The sequence below is a fragment of the Pempheris klunzingeri genome, chromosome 22 (genome assembly GCF_042242105.1).
Source record: "Pempheris klunzingeri isolate RE-2024b chromosome 22, fPemKlu1.hap1, whole genome shotgun sequence".
Taxonomy (NCBI): Eukaryota; Metazoa; Chordata; class Actinopteri; order Acropomatiformes; family Pempheridae; genus Pempheris; species Pempheris klunzingeri.
In genome coordinates, this window is record NC_092033.1 from 16,771,649 (window position 1) to 16,786,062 (window position 14,414).

Here is a 14,414-nt window from a genome sequence, read left to right on the forward strand (position 1 = left end):
GTGTTTCATGACAGCATTGGCATTTTGACATAAAAATAACTTCTCTTCTCTTCTCCCTCTCTCTCTCTCTCTTTTCTGTTACTTGCAAATTATCAGCCGCAAAAACATACTCCTGAAGAAGTGAATGAAGGCTGGATAACTTCTGTCGTGTGTGTGCAGACAGAAACACATCAGAAAAAGCTTGGTGACACTCACACCTTCAATTTGCACACGTTTGAATATCCTGGAATTAGATACAGCTGAGAAAAATCAGATTATTCTGAGACAAACCATTTGCAGTTTATGTGGGAATAATAAAAGGAAGGGAGGGGGATCTATGTGTAGCAGGATAAAGTGTCACAGTAAGTGTCAGAGAGCGCGTTTGCGCTTGGACAAAGATCATGGTTAAAGCAAGTGAGTCTTGGATGTCCGAGCTTTTTTGGAGTACCAGAACGCCTGATCAGCGCCGAGAGCCCGCCTGCGGACGCATGCGCAGAAGGACTCCGTCTCCCCAGGCCGACAGAAACATCAGCTGCTGGAAATTGGTGCAGGTCGGCGGAAACTGCCCGACGGTGATGGCACAGCCTCGACCTCTTCCTCCGCACGAGTCATCATCACCTAACGAGTCCGAAAAGAGGAGGAGGTGGTGGAGGTGGTGGTGGTGGCAGGAAGACATATCACCGGATGCTCCTGTAGGAGAGATCCACATAATCAACACCAAACACATTATGAACAAGGTCACACCGACTTTAAAATCATGCATTCAAAGCTGCATGTTTTCCATCATTAAAGTAGCAATTTGTCTGACGCAGTTCCCCCCAAACCAAGTTCATTTAATAAGGCTTCTCAAAGAAGGACACCCAACCCCTCTGAAAAATCCAGATAATAATAATAAATAATAGTAATGACAATAAAGCATCATTAAACATAATAAAAACAAAACGATACTGAGAAGATATAGAAGCTAAAATAAAACACTCGATTGGTCCCAGACCAGTTTTGATGTCATTAAATCCTCCTAGTAAGTCCATGTCTCATTAGATTTAAAGTGAGCACAGAGAAACTCAGATGGGCAGTATACATTATACATATTACATGATTTAATGCTCAGAAGAAGTATTATAATAAAGTATTTCTCATACTAGACAAGGCTGCTGGAACCGTTTTTGGCCGAGCTGGTTCTAGTGAGGGGAAAACAATATGGGAGAGAGAGGTGGATTCAGGGGGTTTTTCATAGGCGGGGACAGTCGGCCTGGTGAAGGGCTATAGGAGGTCACATGATCAACAGATCCTCTTATGACATCAAAAGGGGAGCCAAATCTAAATGGTGTATTTTCACACACTATTTGTGAAAGATGGAGCAGGAGAAGGTGAGAGGACGGTCTGTTCTCGTGGTTTGGTGGTCCTTAGGTGCACCGGGGACACATTAGTGTCAAAAAGACATTTAAAAAAAAAAAAAAAAGTGCATTTAAAATTATTTAAAGAACAGGTTTCATTAATAAATATTTATTTTGTAAGTTGTATTTTACTAGACAGCAAAAAAAGATATGGTTTGTAATAAAATGCTTGGAGCTTTTTGAGCCATTTGTGTATTTGAAACACTTAGAATACATTATTTAATATGTCATTTTATTTTCAAATAAGACACTTTTTTATTTCCACGTTTGAACTGTAGAGAAACTGTACAATGACTAGTCTGATCTCAGTCTAAATCGGTCAGTAGCTTGAGCATCAGGGTGAGAAAAGGCCAAAACAATGTGTAAAGTCTGTAACTTACCTACCTAAGGGATCTCACCTGTCTCCCTAACAAAAACACAGGAGATAAGGAACCAGAGAAAAAGGGGTTCAGCATAGACCGGTTCAACTCTCAAGTTGGCAAATCACAAGGTGGTACAGCACAGTATAGTACAGTGAGGAGCCAGGGAGGAGAGGGAGTGAAGCTGACCTCAGGAGGTGCCGTTTTAAAGTGGGTGCCATTAGTTCCCCCGGCCAATCAGCAGCCACCATCTGCAAACTGGAGAACTACAGAGCAGGGTGAACAGCACCACCTTCAGGCAGGGAGGAAACAGCACATTATGGCCCAGAGTCATAACACCTGTGGGGCCCATCAGTGCAGCAATACTTCATCTGTGTTCCTCCTCACCAGCAGCTCAAGGAAAGAAGCTGCTTTGGTGGACGGACGGACGGATGGATGGATGGATGGATGGATTCCTCTATGATTAAAAAAACGTAATTAAAATAATTGATACTGCAAATCAAGTCAAGCTTACAGAAGAAAAAAATCAGTTAATCGTGCTCGGTCACAGCCATGTTCAGGCAGCTGGGAACACATGATTATGTGAATGCTTCAGTAGCAGGATGGATTTTTAGCAGCTTGTGTAACTCAGGATACATTTCAAAAAACAGAATTTCTCCTATTGCATTTTTTTCCCCGGGAATAGCAATAATTTTCAGTTCACAAAGCAAAAGAAAGAGCGGGCGTGAGAGAGCCGCAGGGCAGACAGCCGAGTCAGTCAACAACATGCTGAACATCTGGCGTGTCCCCTCGCGGCCTGACCATCTCATTGCCATTCCTGTTACGTGGTGGCCAGCTGGTCACTGAGTGCTTGGCCTCCTGCTCTGAAACAGAGCTCATTTCAGTCTGAGGCACTCTGCAGCAACACGGCAGCAGCTGTGCATGCTGAAAACAAACTGACCTTCTTTCTTACAGCAGGCTGGAAGATGAAAGGGAGGTCGCTCAGTGCTGCAGAGCTCGATTACCTCCACCTCTAACTGTGTAATGTGACCGGGGCTGCTGGGAGTGAGGACCCCAAAGGAAGTTTTGGCCTCTTTTAACCTGTTAATTCATTGCTTTGGCTAAAACAACTTATTTAATGTGAACTTCACCTCCAGCGCTCTCATTAGGGCACGAGCACCAAGCGGTGCGAGGACCCTATTGAAATGCAGGTCAGCCATATTGGATTTTCCATACATTTTTGGCGATTTACAGGGGTCATAAATGAACAAACTAGTCCAAAGGGGTTGAAGCGATCCTCTTCAAACTTGGTCAGCTGGTAGAAAAGACATCAACGATGAAAAATTATTAAAAGTCTCAACAAAACTTTAACAGTGTGGGCGGGACGAGCTGTCAAACTTCAGTGTCTCTCCATGAAACAGGAAGTTGTTAATAAATAGACTGTACATGATGTGACTTCACAGTCACAGCGCCACCTTGTGGTGACAGGAAATGCTATGTTTTACATTATGATGGCTCAAGACCAGCCAGTTGATCAGATCCACTTCAAATTTGGTCAGGAAAGCCTCAAATGTTGGTCTGGAGCGAACACCGTGAGCCTCCGTCAAAAGCTGTTGCCGTGGCAACGCCGCGACCTTCGATTGAAAGTTTTCCTTCGCCATCAGAATTAAAAGTGCTGTAACTCCACTGTACAAGGTCCTATCTTGACCAAATTTATACAGTTTGATGACTGTCCAGCTCTGACATGTACATGACTATTTTGAACCATAGTCATAGCGCCACCTAGTGGCGAGAGGAAGTGCAAGTTTTATTCTCAGATGTCTCTTTCTCAGCAGGTTAACCACAGACACCTGAAATTTGGACCAAACATTCTCAAGACGTGGATGATGCAAAGTTATGAAGCTCTTGAGGTTTTCGCCAAACGCTGTCACCGTGGCAACGCCTCGTTCGCCATGAAAAGCAAAGTTTGTTTTGAAGGTTACACATGCATGCACACTCACCAAATTTGGCACACATGTCAGGAGGCCCAAAATAAGTCATTTGATTTAGTTCAAAGGTTCGGGTGGGGCAAAATGGCTCTACGGCACCCCTTCCAAACCTTTGACGAACTAGCCCCCGGGCTACGTTTCACCTACATGTACCTAATTTGGTATGTATATGCACAACGATGAGACCTACAAAAAAGCCTTTTGGAGCGTTGGCGTAAACGCAACAGGAAGTCGGCCATTTTGATTTAAGTGTCAAAATTTAAGCGATTTACTGGGGTTGTAAATATGAGCGAGCTAGTCCGAGGGGGTTGAAGCAATCGACTTCAGACTTGGTCAGCTGGTAGAAACAATATCAACGATGAAAAGTTATTAAAAGCTTTGACATAACTTTTATGGTTTGGCCGTGGCGTGCTGTCAAAGTTCAGTGTCTCGCCATGGCACGGAAAGTTCTTCTAAGTTCAGTGTAGATTATCCAGTGTGTTTCACACTTCTCATGTTGAGTCAGAAAAGCCTCAAGACCATCACAGTCTAGTCAACACTTCATATACTGGAATATAGGACGGCATTAGTGGCTATTCTCTAGCGCAACATAGGGGACGCAGGAAGTGACATGTAACTCCTTCACGCACTGTCCAAACTACATAAACATTCTGAGCTGCGTGGAAGGGTCGGAGTCCGGCAACGGGACGGAGCCACTGCACACCCCGACGTGCACGGAGGTGCGAGGGCCCTCCAACGCTGCTTGCAGTTTTAATATTGTGCGTGATTTTGCATTGGCTTAGCTGTGGATCCACCTCTGGTCAGTCTTTGTATAGCACCTTTACATTACCTCCTCCTTCACACTGACCCATAGGATTGAACCCCCGACCTTCTGATTGAGGGATGACCCACAGCTGGCCCCATTTTATTTTGGAACAGAATCCTGCGTTTTACTGGTCATGGATTGAGTGTCATGAGAAATTGATGATTTGTGAACCCTCTCTAGTGATTTATAACAACAAGGTGAGTTTAAGCCTAAAAAAGGCCACTTTGGGACTGTAAGCAGGTAGAAATACTTGGACACAAGTACCTTCTACCTGGAGCCTGAAAGTGGGCTAAAACACTTGGTAATTTTTTTCCCCTCTCTAAATGAAGTGCATAATAATGAGCAAAATCTCCGCCTAAAAATTTTTCTAAGTGTTTTTGTGGGTTTTCAATAAAATGAGCTGCATAACCCCTTACTTGAGCTTTTGGAAACACTGGGGAGATAGACCGTCTAGCCCTCGCAAGCCGCCTGCCTTGATGCTACAGGCACTTGTGCCTGTAGGTGAGGATCGAACCCGGCACCTCTGATCTTCAGTGGCTGCAACTTAACCCACCACGCCACAAGCCCTGTCGCACTAGAAGGAGAACTCGGTCGCATTTATCATCATTTGGGAAAACCATCTGAAAAGAACAAAACACAACACTTTAAAAGTGAAAGATGTTAATCGGGTCATGGAATCACAAGCTAGCTCCAACAATAATTTATATTTTTAATTTACATTATAAATAATATCAAATTGTACAAAGACTGAAAAATAGCTCACCTGTGTGCAGCACTTTGTTCTGCACGTCACCACAGTCAAACTCTAACTAGAAAAATGTGTGAATGCTGCTGCTGTTCTGCTGCCATCTGGTGGCTCAAAAGTCACTAATGAGCTGCTGCTCATCCGCTGTCACATGCAGCTCTTTTCATTGAGATTTGTGCTGTGACACACCTGCGAGGAAGAACAAGAATAAATAAATCGGATAACAAGATTACTAATTAATTACTTCATTAATTACTAATGGCGCTTTTCTACTAGTGATAGTACCTGGTACCAGGTACTATTTTAGTACCTACTCGGCGGGGGTTCCAAGCGAGCTGAGTCGAGCCGGAAATGTGACATCAACATACTGCAGGCCACTGATTGGCCAGGGAGTGACGCCACTGGATGAGTCATGAGAGCGACTTGTTCACAAGAATCAAACCCGCCATTTTTAAAACTCTGGAAACAGACTGGGCGTTTTTATTATTTCTGTGAACGAGGTAAACGGCTACACGCAAACCAAACACTCAGTGTCCTTAGTTGGGTTTGTGCCGTATATAAATTACGCCACTGAGGCGAGGCGAGTAGAGCTAAAACTGTGTAATGGAAAAGCGCCATAACAATTGTGCTTCTTTCCCAACACGTACTGGCGGGAAAGGAGGGACGATGTCCCAGCCGGGATTCAGACCTCTCTCCTTGGGGTACTGAGTCAGCACCTTATCTCCCTAGGCTGCAGGTGAAGTCATGTGACTGTGTTCCAGAGCTGGTCCTCACTCCTTGGTACTTCTTCTCACCGCTCAGTCCTGACAAGAAACATGTGGAAAGAAACAGTCAGGATTTCATCTCTTCACCTCAGACTTTTAGCCATCAGTTGGGAAAACTCCTGCTCTTCATCTGGTTGTGGGTTCAACATTTCATCTGTTAGTCAACTGTTGAAAGCTGTCGCTTGTGGGATGGATTCTGTCTCCATCATCATTTGCTTTTGGTAGCAGACGATAAGAGGCAACATTAAAAACCTGAAACCCGCAGGTAGATCAAAGTATTACAGTATTGTATATTAGTATAGTGCATGTTCTAATGTGCCTCTTATCATCCGCTACCAGAAGCTAATCTGCTCCACTTCCTGATGATGACATCACATCTGCACTATTCTCATTCTAATTATATATGACGTCACTGTTGTTTAATTTTGTACTTTAATGTTGTACATTGGGCTGTTGCAACACCTGAATTTCCCCCATGGGGCTCAATAAAGGATTATTATTATTATTATTATTAAAATGTAGCAGCTGTTTACGTTACCATGGTTAGCTAGCGTTAGCTAACTAGCTAGCGTTAGCTAATTAGCTAGCTTCTGATCACCATGTGTTTGTGTTTGTGTTCGGCCATTCAGCCTCAGACTGACCTCATTAACTAAAGCCAACTCCGCGTCTTCATGAAGTTTTCCTCCGGTAGTTTTCCAGTTTTCTTCTCCTCCTCCAAACATCTTTTTGAAGCAGAAAAACGAGCTGCAGAAAATGCACCAACAATCCGCTCAGGCTCCGACGTCATCTGCTGCTGCGGAAGTGTCCTGACTTCATTTCCAGTGTTGCCAACTTGGTGACTTTCTCGCTAAATCCGGCGACTTTCCAAATCCTCTTCGCGACTTTTTTTGGTGTTTTGGAGACTGACGTGAAAGCAGGTATCACTCTGCAGTCACTGTCCTCAACCAGCAACAGGTGTTGCCGTTAGCCCCGCCCCCTCCCAAAGCTCTCACAGGAGCCTCGCGCAGCCGCAGAGAGGACAGAGGAGAGCCACTCCACTCCGCGTGCACGCTGCTCATGAATCGCGCACGCGCAGAACCGCCACTGATCCCGCCCTGGCTCACAGAGTAGGATGGAAATGTGAATGTTCACTGTCACTCTAAAATAAATCAGTGCATTTGAGCCACACAGCCTCAGTCACTAACTCACCTGGTCCACTGTGTGTGAGCCTCTCTGGGACTGATTGAGGGACGACCCACTCTACCACTGATCCACAGCCGCCCATGTGGCCACACTGCTGCTCCTCACTTCTAAATGCTCAGGACAAAGTGCACGGAAATGATTCATGGTGTTCTAGCACCAGACTTTCTCTAAAGGTTGGTCCAGATGTGGGTGAGCAGCGTTTCAGCCTCCTCCTCCATGAGTCCACAGATGGAGGTGTTTCTAAGTACCTGGGGGGGTGATGAGGTACTTTAGTGACACCAAACACATTTCTGGGGCTTGTTGAGTTGGAGGGAGGAGATGTCTGTTGTGGCTTTCCTGGAGAAGTGTTGTCTTAAAAAAGACAAACTCCTGGGGACAGGGACCGACGATGCCTCCGTCATGACAGGGACTAACAATGGGCTCCATAAAGTGCTGAAGGAGGAGTGTGGCCTCAAAGATCTGGTTCTTACTCGCTGTGTGTGTCACTCTCTGCAGCTCGCTGTAAGTCGTGTTTCCAATGACACCACCCCCCGTAGTGTGGAGCACTTGGTACGGGAGACTCCAAAGCACAGGGAGGCCTACAAAGCCACATATGAGAGCATCAACTGTGGGGAGAAACCCTTCCAGATAACCAAGGTGTGTGCCACACGGTGGCTCTCCATTGAACCAGAGGGTTCACACATTTTGGACCAGTGGGAGGTGCTTAAAGTGTGTTTCACATTCACCAAGTCCAGTGAACACTGCTACATGGTTTTATACTCCATGTACATCCATCCATTATCTATACTGCTTATCCGTCAGGGTGGTGGGGGAGCTGGAGCCAGTCCCAGCTGAACTGGTCGCCAGCCAATCACAGGGCCACATACAGAGACAGACAAACAATCACACCTACGGCCAATTTAGAGTTATCAATTAACCCAGCTTGCATGTCTTTTGGATTGTGGGAGGAAGCCGGAGTACCCGGAGAGAGAGAGAACCCACGCTAGCATGCAAAACTCCACACAGAAAGATTCCAGGTTCAAACAGGGATTTGAACCTGGAACCTTCTTGCTGTGAGGCAACAGTGTTAACCACAGCACCACCATGCTGCCCCCTAGTCCATCTACAGTGATCCTCAAATATTGTCCAAAAGTCCCAAACCGTACATTGGTTACCTTCTTGAGTCAAAGGCAGCTGAGCTCCACCTTGAGCCTGAAGAGAAGAACAGTGTGAGAAAGCGATGTGTAGCCTTCATCATCTCCCTCTCTGATGAGCTGAGGGTGAGACTGCAGGACAACACTGAAGCATTGCAGTACATGTCAGTTTTCAATGTAGAGGAGACTCTAAAGCACAATAAGAGCCTGGGAGAAAGAGAAAAACTAGCCAAGCTCCTTGGCTACTCTGCTGCAGAGGTAGACAAGATTGTCCAGCAGTGGTGTGGGCTTCTGGGCTGAGATGTGGACAGCCAACAGCTACTTTCCTCACTGGGGAGTTGGCAACACTGGTCATTTCCTCGACCTGAGAAACGTCGCACGAGTTCATTCCAGTGCAGGTAGAAGTTTGGGTTCAGGTGTTTTGCATTTTTGAAGACACAGCGCCCCCTTGTGTCCTGTAGGAGTAACTGTTTATCAACGTTCCTCCACTCGTTTTCTCTTTTTCACGGTTTTTCTTTTCATTTATTATATCTTTATATATCTTTACTTTTCATGAGTCATTCAATGACATGTGTTAGCACTGATAATTTGGGATGAATAAAAACAGTGTGAAGTGTGAGTTAACCTGCCCGTTGTGCTCTTTTCTGTCCAGGGAGCCTCATCTGGCCAGTTTTGCAGCAGCACACGATCCAGAGCCCGTCTGCCCTGAGCCACGGCTCTGTGGAGACATCTGGCACTTTGAAAAGAAATGACACAGTTGAACAATGTTGAACTCCACTCACTGCGCCACAGGAGGTGATACCTTCTCTTCTCTGAGTGTCCATCCCAGCAGGTTAGTTACAGCCACTTCAAATTCAGTCCAAACATCCCCAGGATGTGGATGATGCTCACTTATGAAGCTCTTGAGGTTTCACCGTGGCAACGCCGTGTTCGCCATAAAACAGGAAATTGTATCAAAAGTGTATCTTCAGTGGACATTATCCAACCTGCTCCAAACTTGTCATGATTAATAAGACTCCCGGCCGGAAGACACCCACGTGCCAGTTAGTGACCACAGTCATTGCGCCACCTAGTGGCAACAGGAAGTAAGACTTTTGTGCCAATCATCATTTGATTTGCATGAACTTATCACGGTGTAGTCAACACTTCATATACTGAAATACAGGACGTGATTAGTGGCTGTTCTCTAGCGCCACATAGGGGACACAGGAAGTGACTCCTTGATGCACTGTCCGAAATACATGAAAACTCTGAGCTTAGCATGGAAGGGTCGCATGAAGCCCTCCAACGCTGCTTGCAGCTTTAATTAGAATTTGTTTTCTAACAGTAGCCTGGTGTCAGACCTCTGAACTGCTACTCACATCTTCAATTTCTTCAGCAGTTCTTGTAGGTTTTGTAAATGTAAATGTAAAAAGGCAAAATATGCACTTCAGTAAACCAATAATGGATTTTGAACTGTGTAACTATGACCGAAATTATTGCATTTTTGTAAATGATGTGTGTAACACGGTGCCGGTTGGTAATTCTACTCTGGATCTATTTTTCGCAAGTTAGGAATATGTGTTACTGTTTATTTGGTTTATCAAGGAAAGACTTCCGTGAGACTGCAAAAGAACTTTTGCAGGAAATTCACTTCTTGAAAGTCTTTTGACATTTCACTTGTCCTTGTAGCAGTCATACGTGTGTGTGTGTGTGTGTGTGTGTGCACAGCCAGGTGGGGTACTGGAGCAATAAGGGCTGACAGACTGTCTGTTATCCATGACTGCAGCTGATACAAGCCACTGCTCTGCTGTGCTACATGCACACACACACACACACACACCATCTCCCAGCAGCAATATATATACATTACATTTTCATTTTTATCTGGTCTTCTCATCTTTCCTTTTCTGTTGCTCTCTTTCTCTCTCTCTCTCTCTCTGTCACACACACTCTCAGAGAACCCAATAACAGCGAGTTGTTGCGGGGTGGGAGGGGTGATTAAAATGCCTCCAGATGGTTACAGGGCAAGCTCCTATCCCTGGGTTCTGTGTAAACATAACTAGGAAACAAGTTGGCCGTCCTCATCGTGTGCTGATGAACTAAAGACTGGTAGCGTGAGTGCCACAGGGTACCTATCCTTACTACTACCTGGGTCTGAGTCTGGCCTAGGTCCTTTGCTACACATGTCATTCTTTCTCTCTCGCCTGCTTCCTCCTGCCGTCTCATCAAATAAAGGATAAAATGCTGAAGAAAATCTTAAGAAGGCTTTTGCAATGGCAGCAACCACCTTCATTCGTTCATTTGTTGGGTTGCGCAATACTGATCCCTTTGCACGCAGAAGAGAGATGATGATGATGATGATGATGATGATGCCAGGGATGAGTGCTGTCTTTCAGAATGCTGCTGGCTCTGTGGAGTCAGTGTGATCTGAAGGTGTCTTCCAGTGAGGGCAGGGTTAGTCCAGTTAGCTGCTGTGTTTATGACCCTCAGAAACTAAATCCTCAGACTTTTAATGGCATCATCTCGTTGCACGTTCTCCTTCTGTGATGGTCTAATGGCACCTGCATGGAGAATTACCGTTGCAGCTGCGTGAACCAGTGCTTAATGTTCCCAGAGCCCTGCCACTGAGGAGCTGCCTTGGAGACCTCTGCCACGGATTTGGGTGAAGCTTCCCCCAAACCTTCAGACTCTGCCTCCTCCACAGAGGATGTTTCGGTCAGCGTCAGAGTCAGCAGCCCTTCTCCTCGGCTCAACACGGTGCTGGGGCGCGTTGGGATGGGAGCCAGCAAGTCCGTCCAACTCTGAGGCCATGGTTCTCTGCCAGGAAATGGTGGATTGCTCCCTCCAGGTTGGGATTGACTTGCTGCCCCAAGCGAGGGAGTCCAAGTATCGTGGGATGCTGTTCACCAGTGAGGGTAAGATGAATGGATTGGTGCAGCATCAACAGCAATGCAGGCGGCGTGCTGGACCACTGTGGTGAAGAGGGAGCTGTGCTCTCGTTTTACTGATTCATGGAAGATCGCAGATAAAACCGTCTGAAATGAGCTCCTGAGTGAGGAGCTCGGACGTCTGGGGGGAGCGCGGAGCAGAACCGCCGCTCCTTCATGTTGAAAGCGCCCAGGCGCCTCACTTTGGAGGGATCCCAATGCATCCAAATGGGAGGAGACCCTGGGGCAGACCCACAACTCTCTGGGGGGGATAACTTAATTATTTACCAGCTTATATCTCATTTGGCCTGCCAACACCACGGGATCCCCCAGGAGGAGCTGGACAGGGATGAGACAACATCTCTTCATCCTCTGCAGTTCACAAGCAGTTTGAAAATCCACCTTCAAATGGGCCGTTCTACTTGATGTCCAGCGTGGCTATCTTGACTGGTTGCCAGTCAGGCTCGCTGGTTGTCATGACCACCCCGTCTACTAGAAGCAATGTTATATATGACGAATTTGCAAAAACAGTAGTTTTTAGCAAGTTGCAAACGTGTTGGGATTGAACAGTAAAATGGATACAGGCAGTGATTATGTTTCTGAGACAATGAGGGTGTATACTATCCTTAGCGTCCGTTCAGATTTTGCATCTTTTGTGTGCACAAATTCTTTATTATCAATGGAGACTAAACTTAAAGCAGCACCGTCATGACTTGCATTAGTTCCTTGGTTTGCCGCAGACATGCTGCCACTGGGCTGCTACAGATTTTGATCATGGTTCAAAGGCCATGCCTGTTATACAAATTGCTGACTTCACTCTCAAAGTCAGATGCTTAGAGGGTCCAATCATCCACCCCACCTTACTCTATTAAGGTGTGTTTAAACTTAATGGAGTGACATTTTATTCATGTGAATTTCAGTCACTGGTCTGATTTTGCAGTCGTTGTTTAGTTGTCTGATGCCAGATCCTGAGCTGGACAGAGGCTTAATAAAAGTCTTACCTCAACATGGATCTTATAAGTGATGGAGCTATGCTGTGTGGGTGTGTGAGAGGAAAGAGAGGAAGGAGAGAGGGGGCATTTTCTCCAGGGGTGAGGCAGACTGCTCAGATCAAAGAGCAAAAGAGAGAGAGACAGGATGGAGAGACGAGATGAAAGTGCAGGCCAGCAGCCCTCAACACTCTTCTCCCCTCCTTTCATCTCCTTCCACTTTCCCCCATCTGGCCTGTTGCACCTCGCCTGGCATTCCTCATCAGCATCATCATTAGGGCGAAACCTGCGCCGCTTCTGTTAGGCGCCGCCGCCGCCGAGGGCTGCTCGGCCTCGCGTTTCTGTTGAGCTGGCAGCGAGGAACACCTGTAGCCAGGAGGCCCCACGGGGCTGCGTGTCCTCTCATCCTCTCAAGCTCTCGTCTCTCTGTAATCACCGCATCAGCTATTCAACGCTGAGTATGAATCACCAGGGACACGGCGTAAAGTAAAACACCTGCTCTCTCCGTCTCCATCTCCCCTCTCTGCTCTGATGGCTTCCTGCTGAGCTACAAGGGGAACTGCCAGGAGGAACTATTCCCCATAAGTTGTTTGAAATGCAAGCGTCCCACCGGGGTTTTGTGCTTTCGAGCTCCTCTGCACTGTGTAAAACAGCGTAAGAACACACTCTGAAACTGTTTGTTCTCTCAAAGATGATAAAATGCCAGCAAATGCCTCGTTATAGAATGAGAAGTATTAACAGTGGTATAGTAGTAGTGGGTTGGTTCACTCATCAACAGTCTGACTGTGACATGCTGCATATATAGGCAATTATTATTTGGAAAGTGTAGTCCTTCTCATCAGAGTCACATCTCAGCCAAACCTGAACACACAGACATGATGAAACACAGATTTTTGCATTCAGTTTGACTTACACTTTCCAAGAACGTCATTTCCTGCAATGTCTTTCATGAATAAATGTCCAGAAACCCACTTAAAGATGGGAGTTATCACATTTTTAAGTTTTCTTCAGTATAAAAGCAATCCAGTGTTTGTTGTCCGGTGTTCCAACACCAGGATAAAGGGGGTGGGGGTGGGGGTGGGGGGGGAGTGTTGGGAGGAACAGGGTTGTCTCAGTTCTGTCCCAGGGGGGTGGAAGCAGTGTCAGACTCCAGAGAGGCCAGAAAGACTTTATTCCCACTTTTCCAGACAGTTCAGAGATTGAATTGTCTTTCTTTTTTTTCAAACACTGGTGGCATGGTGTTGCAGTGTTTTGCACTATTGCCTCACAGCAAGTAGGTAACAGGCTGGCTGGGACCTTTCTGTGTGGACTTCTTTGTTCTCCATGTACTTGCACGGACACTCCAGCTTTCCTCCCCTAAGAAGGTTAATTGGTGACTCTTAATCTAAACTGTCCATAGGTGAGACAGAGTATTTTTTGTAACACACTGCCTGTTCTATCCAGCCCTGAGCGTCACCATCCATTGTAGAATGAAAGTGTTTTTTGAATAAGGTTATACTTAATTTTGGACTTAAGTCACTACATAAATGGCAGTTAATTGCTATGGCTGTCAAACTGACAGGCTAGGAGCAAGCAGGGGTCCTCCACTGTGATCTTTTATTATTACAGCAGGTTGGCTGATTGCCTCTAAACAGCGATGGCACTTATTATGACAAGGCCTTACCATCCAGAGCACAGAGGGCCTGTTAAATATTACCCATAATGTTATAGGTTGAATAGGCCATTATCGGAAAGGGTGATTAGAGTGGCACTCGGCTGTGAAGAGCACATGGATGCCTGTAGCTGATGAGCCCCTCGGGGATACAGCGCAGTCATAGCGGCTGGACATGGAAGACGAACACTTAATATGCAGTCACACGCAGCGATTATCGAGGCTAGTGCTACACAAAGCAGGCTGCTAAGGAGGTGACTTGCAGCCACGATGCGGTGAAGGTGGTCGATAAAGTCCACCCGAGGGTTTGCCTCTTCGGTTAAAGAACCGATTTCTGATTTCTGATTTCTGACACTGGTACGCAGCTTCGAAACGAACACTGCCTTTATAAATCACTTCAGTTTCAGCTGCAGAAGTCCCTCATTTGCTCAACATCCACTACACGTGCCACAAGTCACGCCTTACACGTGTCAGCCAAACCAGGAAATGGCCAAATGTTGTTCTAACACTTGGGGCCTTTATCATAGGAGCTGG